Source organism: Vidua chalybeata, chromosome Z, assembly GCF_026979565.1.
Source record: "Vidua chalybeata isolate OUT-0048 chromosome Z, bVidCha1 merged haplotype, whole genome shotgun sequence".
Taxonomy (NCBI): domain Eukaryota; kingdom Metazoa; phylum Chordata; class Aves; order Passeriformes; family Viduidae; genus Vidua; species Vidua chalybeata.
Window position 1 is genome coordinate 38,405,171 of NC_071570.1, and position 12,906 is coordinate 38,418,076.

Here is a 12,906-nt window from a genome sequence, read left to right on the forward strand (position 1 = left end):
TGTAAAACCCTGCATACAGAAATGGAAGTTTCTGTCACAGGTCAGGAGTGCAGATGGGGTTTTGGACACACAGAAGATGTGGGTTTTTTTCTGTTTTGCCTAGAGGACCCCAGCTGTTACAGATGAGCAAAGATACTGCACGGCTACACTGTACTAGAACCCCAAAGAGGTCCTCCTGCCCAGACTTTTCCACACACAGATGCTCTTCAGCCAAGCTTGTGCAAATTTCTCTGTGAATGCTGGTATTTCAGCCAAGGATAGGCATGTTTGACACCAGCAGTTAAAACATTTACTGGGACAACAGACAGTTTATAGCAAAGCAATGCTAAGCACATATTTCGCTGCACTGGTTTAAGGTCACGGTGTGAAGAAGGCTTGTCTGCCAGGAGGGTTACTGACTGGCAAGGGAATTGCAGTATTTTGGTTATCTCAAATTAATTCCCCTGTGAGTGCTCATCTCATTTACACCCTGTGGAGGAAACAACACATTGGCAGGTTATGGTTATCCCCTCATCACTGCAATGTAACCTCAAAGAAACCCTGTGGCACTCAGCTGGGTGTGCTGAGACTGTAATCAGGAGACATCTCACAACCTTCCACCCAGCCCCCTAATCCAGCTCTGGCAGAAGAAAATTAAGCATGACTGATTCTCATGTGGAAAGTGGCCATCAAATAATAAGTAGTATTAAGTAGCATTTGCTCTGAAGTAACTCTGAAGTCTTCAGTCTCACACTTATGCCCAGATTCAGATTAAAAGAACAAGGAGACTCCCATCTCCTTTCTTACATTTGTCTAACAGTGGTGTAGAGGCAAAAGAGATTTCTGTGGGGTATGTAAGGAAACTTACTGTTATTAGATATGGGCATTATAATGTACCCCTGCACATCCCATGGATCATTGTTCTTTGGGAAAGGTATTTCTGAGCAGCCCTATAACTTCCATCACTCTGGAGCTGCCTTCTCAGAAATCTCTGCACAGACATTACTGGATTACTCTTTCTCCTATAGCACAGGGCCTCCCTACTGCAGAAGGATGCAAAGCTGTGCTGTATCCAATTTACTATGTGGTAAATAGGACAGACACGTATTCTTTCTGTGGCAGAACACTTGCAGTGATATGTTTTCTGGAGGACTGCTTGTACTGAACAGGCCTTTGCATGAGAATTTTAGCTGTTACCAGATTTGGTCTCTGTGTCCAAGAGCTAAGTTTTGTTCTTGGTCTGAGTTTCCATGCCCTGGTCCCCTTTCCACCATTGCCTATGTTTGGTAAAGTGCATGGTGCTGTTCTGTTAAACAGCTCTTGCACACAGCCTGACTTTGTATTCCACATATCCATAGGCATTGCCTGATGACAGGGGGCTTTGTGCTGCCAAGAGCTGCTGGTTGGAAAAATACTTCTGCTCATGTATAGTGCTATTGTTGCTCAGCACCACTGCTTAATCAGCAGAGCTGCATCTTAACTTCTGCTACAATATTCAAGGAAAATGTGTATGTCAGCAAGGGATCCTGGGCAATAAACCCTCAATGGTCCAAGAGCTGGTAAGTAACAGAATCAAGATGTACAAGATGCAAAATTCACCCCCTTCTAAGGAGAAGACATACATGTATATTTAGAAAAACTGGGAGCTTTAATTTCCTTTTCTGTGAACATCATGTCAGGTGCTGAGGAGGCACTCACCTAATGCACTTCAATGCTAATTGAGCCTGTCAAAGTCAGTCTTCCATGGGAGATGAGAAGAAGACAGCAGCTGATGACAGCAATGGGCTGGGAAAGACATTGAGAGGCCAAAAGAAGCACAAAGATAGAGAAGCTGTGAAGTAGGATCTGAGGTTTGAGCTTATTTCGAAGTGGAGGTTAGGTATTTAAAACTGAAAATAGTGATGAACAAGAAGAAATCTTTGGAAGAGGGGTTAAGCTTAGCAACAAATGATCACAAGTAGAGGGTCTACACCAGTAAAACTGGAAGTCACTGTGAGTTCTTACCCCCAGATAAACTAACAATTTATCTGATCTTTTCTTTAGGAGGTTCAACCCATATTGTAAATATTACCATACCACACTGAGAGCCCCATGCTCTAGAGGCATAAGATCAATTCAGTAGTGCAGCTTCCACTGAAAATAAGTAAGATCCTAGCCTTTGCAGCAAGAAGGAAAGCTTATAAACATGAAGGTAACTCATACAGGTAGCTGGAATATGTTGTAATGAAGCTTAAGAGCTACCCCTGTATCAGCCCACTGTGTGTCTCAGGGAAAACATCCGTGGAGCTGTAGGACAAAAAGGAGTTCAAAAGGGCCCCTGGCACAGGCTCACAAGACTAGCAGGGGCCTTCCGTATCATTCTTCTGGGTATTAAAGGCAATCATGGAAGAAAACTTCAATGTGATGGTACCAATGTTCTTTGAGTACCAGGAAGAACCAAGAGCCTAGCTCTGCCTATCAGCATCAGAAATTATAGATATAAGGTCAGCTCATTGAAAGAAAGGAAACTGTTATACACATTATATTGTGTCTAGAAGAGCCTTTCTACTTGCTCTGATTTGGCAGTAGAAGAAAACTAAGATCAGTTTCATAAGCGACTTAGTAAGGGTCTTTGACTATCTTCACAGAGCTGTTTTATCATCAGTGCCTACCTGCAATGTCACTGGAGTATTGTGGACACACTCTCATGCTGCATTACAGTTTGACAGTCCCCAGCTCTTAGACTACCATCAGAGAGCCTGAAAGTGTTTTACTAAGAAGGAGTTACAGCCACCTAGCTGGTGAGAGATCTGAGTTATAGAGAAGGGAGGGACCTTCTGGAGGCCTCTCAGCCTTGGCAGGGTCAGAACTACTCAGTGGAGTCCAGATCACTGGTCTCCAGAAAGATCTGGTCTTTCTAGGACTGGAGGATGCTTCTGTTCCATCTGTGCCACTGGAGCACAGATGTAGATACCCTGATGGGTCTTAAAGTGTTTCATCAGTTAGAACAAATAGAGGCCTCAATATTGGCTCTGGTGGTTTTTAGCCTAATATGGAAAGGCATAATCGGGTCCAGGGCTGGAGTAAAGGTGGGAAAATCATGCTTTAAGTCATCAAAAAGGCCACCCCTGAATGTTTCTTGTGTTACAAAGAGTTCCTCATCCTTAACAGATGAGATCCATAGGTGAAACAGGCCCTGGAAAGTTTGAATATAAGCATTTGGGTCAAAAAAATCATTTGCCTGTAGTTTAGTGGAAAGATTCTGTCGGAACCCAAGGTGTCCCTCAGACACTCTTGGATGTTCTGGGTCTAGGGCAGAAGCATCTGAGACCCTGGCAGGCAGCTAGAAACCTCTGTGGTTTTGAGTTTGACCTATGGAACAATTTACTAACTTTGCAGGAAGAACAAGAAATCACAAAAGTTTAGATATTATAATAAAAGTAATTACAAAGTAAAAGGTAGGATTTTTGAGTGCTGTACAGGGGCTTTTAGGCCTTGTACAGAGGGGTCTGAGTTTTGTACATGGGGGTTAGAAGTTTTAAGATGGAGGGATTTGGGCGTGCCCTGTCCTCCTTCTTTCTTCTTCCTATTCCCCATGTTTTTAGTGATGTTGGCACTCATAGATTGGTTTAGAGTAGAAAGCCACTGTTCAACATAGGTAATAGGCATTAGAGAAAAACTATAAACATTTAATACATAATGTGTGATATAAAAGATGGCACCAGCCCCTTGGGAGAGGAAGACGAAGGGAGACGAAGACGGAGAGAGACAGAGAGAGACGCAGAGGGAGAAGGAGTCAGGGACAATGTCAAGAAGTCTGTGTGCCTTGAGATAACATGCAATAAACTGCCTTGAGACCAGACGACTGAAGACTACTGAGTCTTTCTTTAAAGGCATGGGTTAGAAGAGAGGCTTTACCACCACCCGGAGTCACCCCAATCTGGGGGAAGACTCCAGCAAGATTCCAGTACCTGAAAAACTGCCACATCTGTACTTCTGTTAGTTTTTCTGATCCTATGCACATGCCTTTTCCTCTCTTCTTATTCCTTTAGAACTGACTGTGTAGCTATTTTGATAATAACCCCTCAAATCTGATTTTCAAAAAAGGCTGGATAAGACTCTGTCTGTTGAAACAAAATAAAACAAACCAAAAATATCTCAGATTAACCCTGGGTCATTTTACTAGCAAAAAAGGAGGAAATGAGCCATGGAAGAGAAGGATGGATGGGAAAGGGAGGTGCTGGGGAATGATACTTCATTTTGCAAACATCAAGATACCATCTGAGTGTTGGCAAGACATTCAAATTCCTAAGGCTCCCATGTGTTGGATATGTCTAATGTCTGAGGTAGGAATAATCAAGAGGCTGCTCTAACACTTGTGTGTCATCTGCAAAGCAGGCACATCGACCCTCATTGTCAAACCAATGTTAACTTGGATACCTAAGAGTTTGTCTATCCACAATCATTTCCTTAGATACCTAAATACAATTTACTTTCACCCACATTCACATAAAACATAAACAGGAAACACACCATACCTGTCCATAGCAGCATTTCCAGGTAAAAACTGATATCAAAAACAAAAGGAAAGGAACACAGTCCAACAGGACTATTCAACAGGAGCACAGTCCCCCCCACCAAGTTTTTCCTTTTTTTTAAATGCAGCAATACAAATGTTTATTTTATGCTAGATTATGGATGTACAACTGCTAGCTACACAGTGCAATGAAAATTAAATCTTCACCCAATAGCCTTAGATGGAACTTGCAGGAAGCAACATAAATAAAAAAATGTATTATTCATTACTTCATTGCTTATTTGCTATGAAGGATATAAGAGTTCAAGGGGCTTATGATTTCATAATGCAATAAAAATGAAATCAATGGCCAATATGCCCAACATTTAAAAACAATTCTTTATGAAATAAAACCTTATTTCCTATGGTGCCTTTCATACCAACTAGATTACAACAAATTATGCACACTGAAAGAATCTGATTACAGAGATAATAAATAGGAAAGGGGAGTGTAATGAAAGAGATGTGAGACAAGGGGAGAAACTGTGAGACAAGGGGAGAAACATAAATAATATGCTACAGAACACATGTTTCTCTTACTTAGCTTTGTACCTAATGATTACCTTGGTGGGATTCTGTTGGAAGTGGTAAAAATCCCCAGTATGGTTCATTTTCAAAGGCCACAATCAGCAACAATTTATCAGCTGCTGCACAGGAGGATATGCTAATGTTTAAAGGGGCCATAAAAGACAATGGAAGGCTTTTGCTTTCTCTGTGTATTGGATCAGGCTTGAGTGTACATATTAAACCAATAATACACATCTCTCTTTTTTCTTTTTTCTTTTTTCTTTTTTTAATCTAAATCTCTACATCAAAAGAACAAAACTCCAAAAGGACTTTTTCAAGAATGGCAACAAATCACCAAAGGAAGATAAAAACCTCTTTTAACTCTGCAAACTTGATGTCTTTCTGGCACTTTTTACTAGGGTGTCATTTCACAAGATACTTGGAAGAAAATGTGTTTTCAAACTGCAAAATAAACTTAGTGGAATGAAAAAAGGAAAAGTGTTACGTTCTTCTGAAATGTAAAATGTGGTACCTAATTGAAATATTACTTCAATCAGGCAAATATTTTCTAATATGAAAAATTAAATCCTCAATCCATTATAGTGAAAAAACCCAAACAAAATATTTGCAAAGACAGAGACCTGAGCAAAATAAAAACAAGTGTTAAAAATACTGTCCTTAAAATAACATGTTTCAGCTTCAAAATCTATTTTACAAAGGCTCAGGACAGAATCAGTTTTCAATCTGGCAGAACAAGTATGTTTACAGGTACATAAAAAAAAATTATGGTAATACAGTCTCATTTTTTTTTAAACATGTTATGCTGATTTCATGTTATGCTGATACAGATAACCAATAGTGGTTTTCAAACATTTATGAATGTACTAGATTTAAATATAAGATGTGCAAATAAGACACATCTTTTAATATAAAAAAGAGAGAGATTCTGTGTTACTGGAGTGGATTAAGTACTTTTAAAAAAAACGTCTGAGACAATGATTTCTATGATTATATTCTAACCAAAAATGAGGGAAAGTAAAAAGTTATTTAAAATAAAGGGCAACACTGAGAAAAGGAATGGGGATAAGGAGCTAAGACAAAAAGAAAAGTATATTCCCATTGAAAGCAAGTTAAGTGGTGTGGGAGAAATATACTACAGCAGAGAGAAAATTCATGTGGCCAAAGCTCAATTGGAGTAGAAGCTGGACAGAAATGTGGGGGCAAACAAAAAGAGTTTCAAAATCAGTATTGGCAGAAGTCAGTGCAGAAATAACAGCAGAAATAACAGTTACAGGATGAGGATGGTCACTTCACAGATGAGGGACAGAGACAAAGAAGATGTACTTAATGCTTTCTTTGCCTCTGTCTTCAAACAGATGATGGACTGAGGACATCCAGTGCTCTAAGCTGGAGGAACATGGCTGTGAGAGTGACCAGTTCTCAGCTGACCACGAAGTAGTGTGGGATCAGCTACTCCAGATGAACCCTTAAAAATCTATGGGGATTCATGTGAGAATACTCAAAGAACTGGCTGATGTCATGACAAGGCCTCTCTTAATGATTTTTGAGCAGTCTTGGGAATCTAGAGAGGTCTCATTTGACTGGAAGTTGTCCTTGTTTTCAAGAAAGGCAAGAAGGATGACCCTAGAAACTACAGACCTGTCAGCCTCACTTCAGTTCCTGGTAAAGTTATGGAGAAAATTATTCTGGGAGATATTGAAAAACAGCTGAAGAACAACACAGTCCTCAGTCACAGCCAGCATAGCTTCATGAGGGGAAAGTACTACTTATCAAACCTGATTTCCTTTCATGGCAAGGTAACCCATCCAGCTGACAAAATGAAGCTAATAGATGGAAATTTTTTTTTGCATTCTTGTAGGTCTTTTGACACAGTGTCCTTCTGGACAAAATGTCCAGCCCCCAGCTGGATAAACACATCCTGTGATGTGTGAGCAGCTGGCTCGTGGGTGGGGCACAAAGGGTTACAGTGACTGCAGTGACATCAGACTGGTGACCTGTCACTAGTGGGGTTCCACAGGGCTCCATCCTCAGTCCTGTGCTCTTCAACAACTTCAGAAATGACTTGGACTCAGGACTGGAAGGAACACTGAGCAACTTTGCTGAAGACACTAAACTGGGAGGAACTGTTGACATCAGCAAGAGCAGACAGAACCTGCAGGGAGACTTTGACAAATCAGAGATGGGCAATCACCAGCCATTTAACTAAGACAAGTGCTGGATTCTGCACCTAGGCCGGGGTGTACAGATGTACGGACAGACTGGGGAAGGAGATGCTGGGAAAGCAGTACTGGGGAAAGGGACCTGGGGCTCTGGGTGGATGACAAGTTAAACATGAGCCAGCAGTGCCCTGGCAGCCAGGAGGGCCAGCACTGTCCTGGGGGCATCAGGCACAGCATCAACAGCTGGGCAAGGGAGGGGATTGTCCTGCTCTGCTGTGCTCTGCTCTGCACTGGGGCAACCTCACTTCAAGTCCGGGAAGCACTTTAGGGTGCCACAACATAAAACAGACATTAAACTGTCAGAGAGTGTCCAAAGAAGGGCTACAAGGAAAGTAAAGGGTCTGGAGAGGAAGTCATTGAGGTGTGGCTGAGGTAATTTTATCTGTTCAGCCTGGAGACCTCATTGCAGTTACAACTTCTCCATGAGGGGAAGAGGAGGGGCAGGCACTGATCTCTTCTCTGTGACAGCACTTAAGCAAATGGCCTGAAACTGTGTCAGGAGAGGTTCAGGTTGGATATTAGAAAAGGTGCTTCACCCAGAGGGTGGTTGGGCACTGGAACAGGCTCCCTAGTAAACTGGTCACAGCATCAAGCCTGAAAGAATTCAAGAATTGTTTAGACAATGCTGTCAGGAACATGGTGTGACTCTTGGGACTGTCCTGTAAGGGGCAGGAGTTCAACTTTGATGACTCTTGTGGGTTCCTTCCAACTCAGGATATCCTATGAATCTATGACATAAAAAAATGGCTGCAGTGTTGGAACACATCTAATCTGAAAATCAGAACATTAGTAATCAGAAAACAAGTAAATGTCTGAGTAAGTCCTCTGACAGGATCAATCCTGGGGCAAGAATAAAGATGTTTCCACAGGTAGCTGGACTGAGTATGGATGAGGTGGTGTCCCACAGAAAGCCACACTTACAGCTCATAAATCTCTATTCCCATTATCGTTTCACCTTCCCAAAATACTGCTGAACCTAGATTTTGAAAATCTTAGGTCTATTCAAAACCCTCTCAGCTTCATGAGAATCTTCTTTCCATTCTTGTCTCAAACATCTTTCACAAGCTCTTTGTTTCTTTTACATTACTAGATTTCCTTCTGATGTCCTAGATTTTGCTCCCTTCTAACTTGAAGTTCAGTATCTAAACCGTTTCCTCAACTGCTCTCTTGTCACTACACAGCAAATTTCCCCTCAGTACACATTGTACAGCCAGAGTCTCCAGTGCCTTTTCCACCCCAGGCCTGCTAGAAAGTCTCCCCTGAGATATGTCATAAGTAGAAATATGAAGTCAAAGAACCCCAGATTTTGGCAGCAACTGCTGAGAACATGCTGAAAATATGAAAATATTTTCATTCTCCAAAGGGAATACCACTTTGCAATAGGCTTGAGAAGAAGGAAAAAAAGGAAAAAAAGAAGAAAAAGGAAGCACTAAAAATCTCTTTGCCAACAAAGACAAGCTTTGTTAATCTATTTTATTTTAACACTGAAATAGCCATAAAAGTCCTAAGCCATGTTATTTCAGACTATCTTAGTTTATCTGGTTATCTGGATTTACCAAGACACCCACTTCCCAAAATGTCGCTGTGATTTTTAAGAAACATTAGCTAGAGAAGACAACCCTCCATCTTCATTTGAACTCTACCAAAGGCTCTACCAGATGGGGTTGTGGAAACACAAAGGTTTTCCTTCCCACTAAAACACACCACACTAAATATTTTTTCTATTATTTTCTCAGTCTCTAATTGAGCAGGTACTTGAAGGGAGAACCATTGCAAGTGATGTAATAGTCAAGACCTAAGTTTCCTCCTAGTAATCTAAATCTAATTTCTGTGGACTCTTCTCTTCATCTCTTTTAAACAGGTACCATGTAGATACCCTGATGGGTCTTAAAGTGTTTCATCAGTTAGAACAAATAGAGGCCTCAGTATTGGCTCTGGTGGTTTTTAGCCTAATATGGAAAGGCATAATCAGGTCCAGCGCTGAAGTAAAGGGGGGGAAAATTCCATGTGGAGAAATCTACACATTTTAGGCAATGAGAGCAATTAGTTAGCAGAACAATACACCTAATATCACAGTGGATTTTATAGTCTTCCTTGCAGTTTAGGTATCTTTGTAGAAGCTGTGTTACTCTCGGCAAACTCTTCATCTGTTGAAACCTTTCTAAATATTTGCATTAGCAACTGTATGGCCAGTATCTCTGGTCTGTACTAAAAGCATGTCAGAAAAAAAGTTCTTATAAATCTTCGCATTTATAAAATAAAATATAAAAAAGCAAACCCAGTCTATTAAGACTGAATAGTATTTCTATCGCAAAATGAAAAAAAAAATAGCTTTTCACTGTAAATGTAGTTTAGCAACATTTAGAACAGGGTATCCCAAATTCAGCTGCCTAGATAGCACGGAAAAGAAATTCCAGGGCACTGCGATACCTGCAGAGTCAATAATTGCAACAAGTTTTACCTTTTAGTTCACAAATCCAGTGTTTTCACCCTAAAAGCAGGAGCAGCAGCTCTAGGCTTTTGTTCAAATAATAAAAAGATACAGATACTCAGACAGCTAAATTTCCATATCCTCAGTGGAAGAGTTATTAAGTGGAACTTTGTATGCTAAGCAGAGCAACTTGTATATCCGTAAGGGTCTTATATATGTTTAGAGACAGAAGAGTTGAAATTTTGAAAGAAAAAGCCTTATTTAGAAAGGCAGTACCACAAAAGAAACAAAAAAGCCCCGAACATTATTAATAACGAGTTAGGACCAGCTTTGTTAAGAACCCTTGTGTGTGAGCTGTGAATAGCATTACAGCCCACATCCTAAACTGGCTTGTTCATTCTTATCCCCTGTGGTCCAATTAGACTTTCACAACTTGTTCGACTTGAATCCTTGAATGAAGCCCAGCTTCTAACAATAAATTCCCATTGAAATCTAGTTTAATCAATGTGTTTTGGAATATTAAGCTTCTTCTCCAGTATTTCTCAAGCATCAGCATACAGATGAATAAAGAATTTATCTTTAGTAGAACCTTTTATTTTAGAGATTACAAACTCTCAAGGCTGAAAGAAGCGCCAGTTGATCAGAATGACTGCAATCGCTGGGTTTGTGGGACATCTAGTGGGAAAAAATGGTTACTATCATGGGTATGCAGTTTCTCAGACATGCTGTTGGAGGAGGAAGATAACCCTGCAAGCACAAAAACATTAAGCAGAATTGTGAGGAACATAAGGGTACTTGCACCTGAGCGCCTGGGAGAAAAGTCATCTGCTGCTCTACATCTGCTACATCTGAGCATAAACGCTTTCAGCTCTTCCACTGCAGTCTGGCAGCACATGCACACTAAGAGAGGCATTCCCTCTTGCTGGCTGTGATCTTGCACGTGGTAACATGGAAAAAACAGTGGCCAAAGTAGAACAGCACAGATATCAGCACGGGCTGGCAACTTCAGCACATCACCGGAATCCTGAACATCCTGTAGGCTCCCATTGCTATTTCTCCTGACCATAAGTCAGTAAGCTGTAGTGGGTCACCCTATAGGTTTACCCAATTCAGCATTCCTCTCCCAAAACAGCCCCTGAAGAGCCACAGGTCTTAGTGTACCTTCCATGCCTCCAGACATTCCTGGCACAGAAACGACCCTGAGCTTCCCCTTTGTGTCAAACAGAATTTTTTTACATTCAAGCAACAAATCCTATCTTTTAATCCACACTGCCATTCACAAACTTCTGCCAGTGTTGTCCACACTTCAGAGCCCATTATGAAATACATAATTTTGATGTTGTCTGGCACTACCTTGTTTCATTTGACATCTCTCTGTTCTATATAATTATGAAAAAGAATCATAGAATCATTCAGTAGTTTGAGTTGGAGGGTACCTTTAAAGGTCATCTTATCCAACCCTCCTGCAATCAGCTGGGACATCCTCCACTAGATCAGGTTGCTCAGAGTCTCATCCTACCTGATCTTGAATGTTTCCAGAGGTGGGAAGTGCAGTATATCCTATTTCAGTGCCTCACCACCTTCCTTGTAAAAAAAAACTTTCTTCCTTATGTCTAATCCAAATAGCCCATCTGTAGCGAAACCCCACTACCTGTAGTCCTAATGCAAAAGACAATTTACCCCCAAAGACTGGACTCTTTTTCCAGATACCTTCTCAGGTAGCAGAATCTTTGTTCAGTTGACCTTTGAACTGATACTACTACAAACCTTGGTTAATCTTTGCCACTCTTTGAAACTTTTTTTTTTTTTTTTTTTTTTTTTTTTAAATTTCTGGTATCTCCTCTCAATGACAGCAGTTCTGAGCTGAAAACAGTCATCAGGATACACTCACAACATGAATTTCTGTAGTAGCATAGTGGTATGTCCCTTTTACTTACTTTTCCTTTCCCAGTAACTCTTACTATTGTGTGCTTAACTGTCACTGCAAAGTGAGCATACATTTTCACAGAAATATGTCTCCTTCCTCAGATATAGTAATTACTGCAGGATCTGTCACAGTACCTGCGTGGGTTTTTTTTTTTTTTTCTTTTCAAATGCATTTCTGCATGTTTGGTAGCATTGGATTTTACTAACTATTGTATCCTCTAACCTACCAATGGCATGAAATCTTTCTGCTGGGCACATTCTCCTGCACAGCTCTTTCTTGGCTTTCTTGTTGTGAGTGGTTTATTATCACATGCAAAATTTGCTGTCTTCTTCTCACTCGCTTTTCCTACATCATTTATGAATATGTCAGATAGCACAGGTCCTAGGATCCCCAGAGGACTGAGAAAACAATTTTATTCCTACTCCATATTTCTACCTGTACCTAGTCATCAATCTATGAGGAACATTAAGTCTCATTCTTTTATAGATTAGTGGGGTTTTTTGACACTTTTTATTGAGTCATTGTTGAAAGTCTCCTGGAGATAAGCACTTGCTCACGTAACCAAGAGCTTCATGGAAGAGACCCAACAAAATCCTGAGGTGCTACTTTCTTCCTGTAAAGTCACACCCAATCCTTCACCATTATGGCATGTCAATTCATGTCCCTACTAAATCTATTTTGCAGTGGTGCTATGGAGGCTGAATTGAGTTATGCTAGGCTGTCTTTTTTGTTACACTCTTTTGTATCATCCCTCACAGCCAGTGACTGCCCAAGGCAAGAGCAAACCCATCACACTGCAAGAATAGAGTCTCAGTTGCAACCAATTTATACATCCTGAGAGTAGGATGGTGGGTATTCATGTTTGAATGTGTATTTGGTGTCTCTGGTTCTTTTAAGATCCCCATCCTTTTTCTCTTAGAAATAACTTACCATTACACCAATGACCACTGGGAATAATCCCAGCTCAGGACATGGCATTTTTCCCTAATTTAAGTGAGCTCATAAAACATAAACTTTACCTGTTAAACACAGGTAAAGAAGAGCAACATAAAATGAGTGAAAGCTGTTCCTGTTCCTGATCTTGGTCAATTCTTCTTTCAGTCTTGTATATCCTAGTTCTCTTCTCTCAGTTCTCCTGCCTTCAACCTCTCTTCAAATATAATTCTTTTAGAACCAGATCAAGCTTCACTTCTGCACAATTTCTCAAGCTCCCCAGAGTAACATATGTCTTGGGATGCTTGCCTGTCTTCATGAAACTGCTAATATT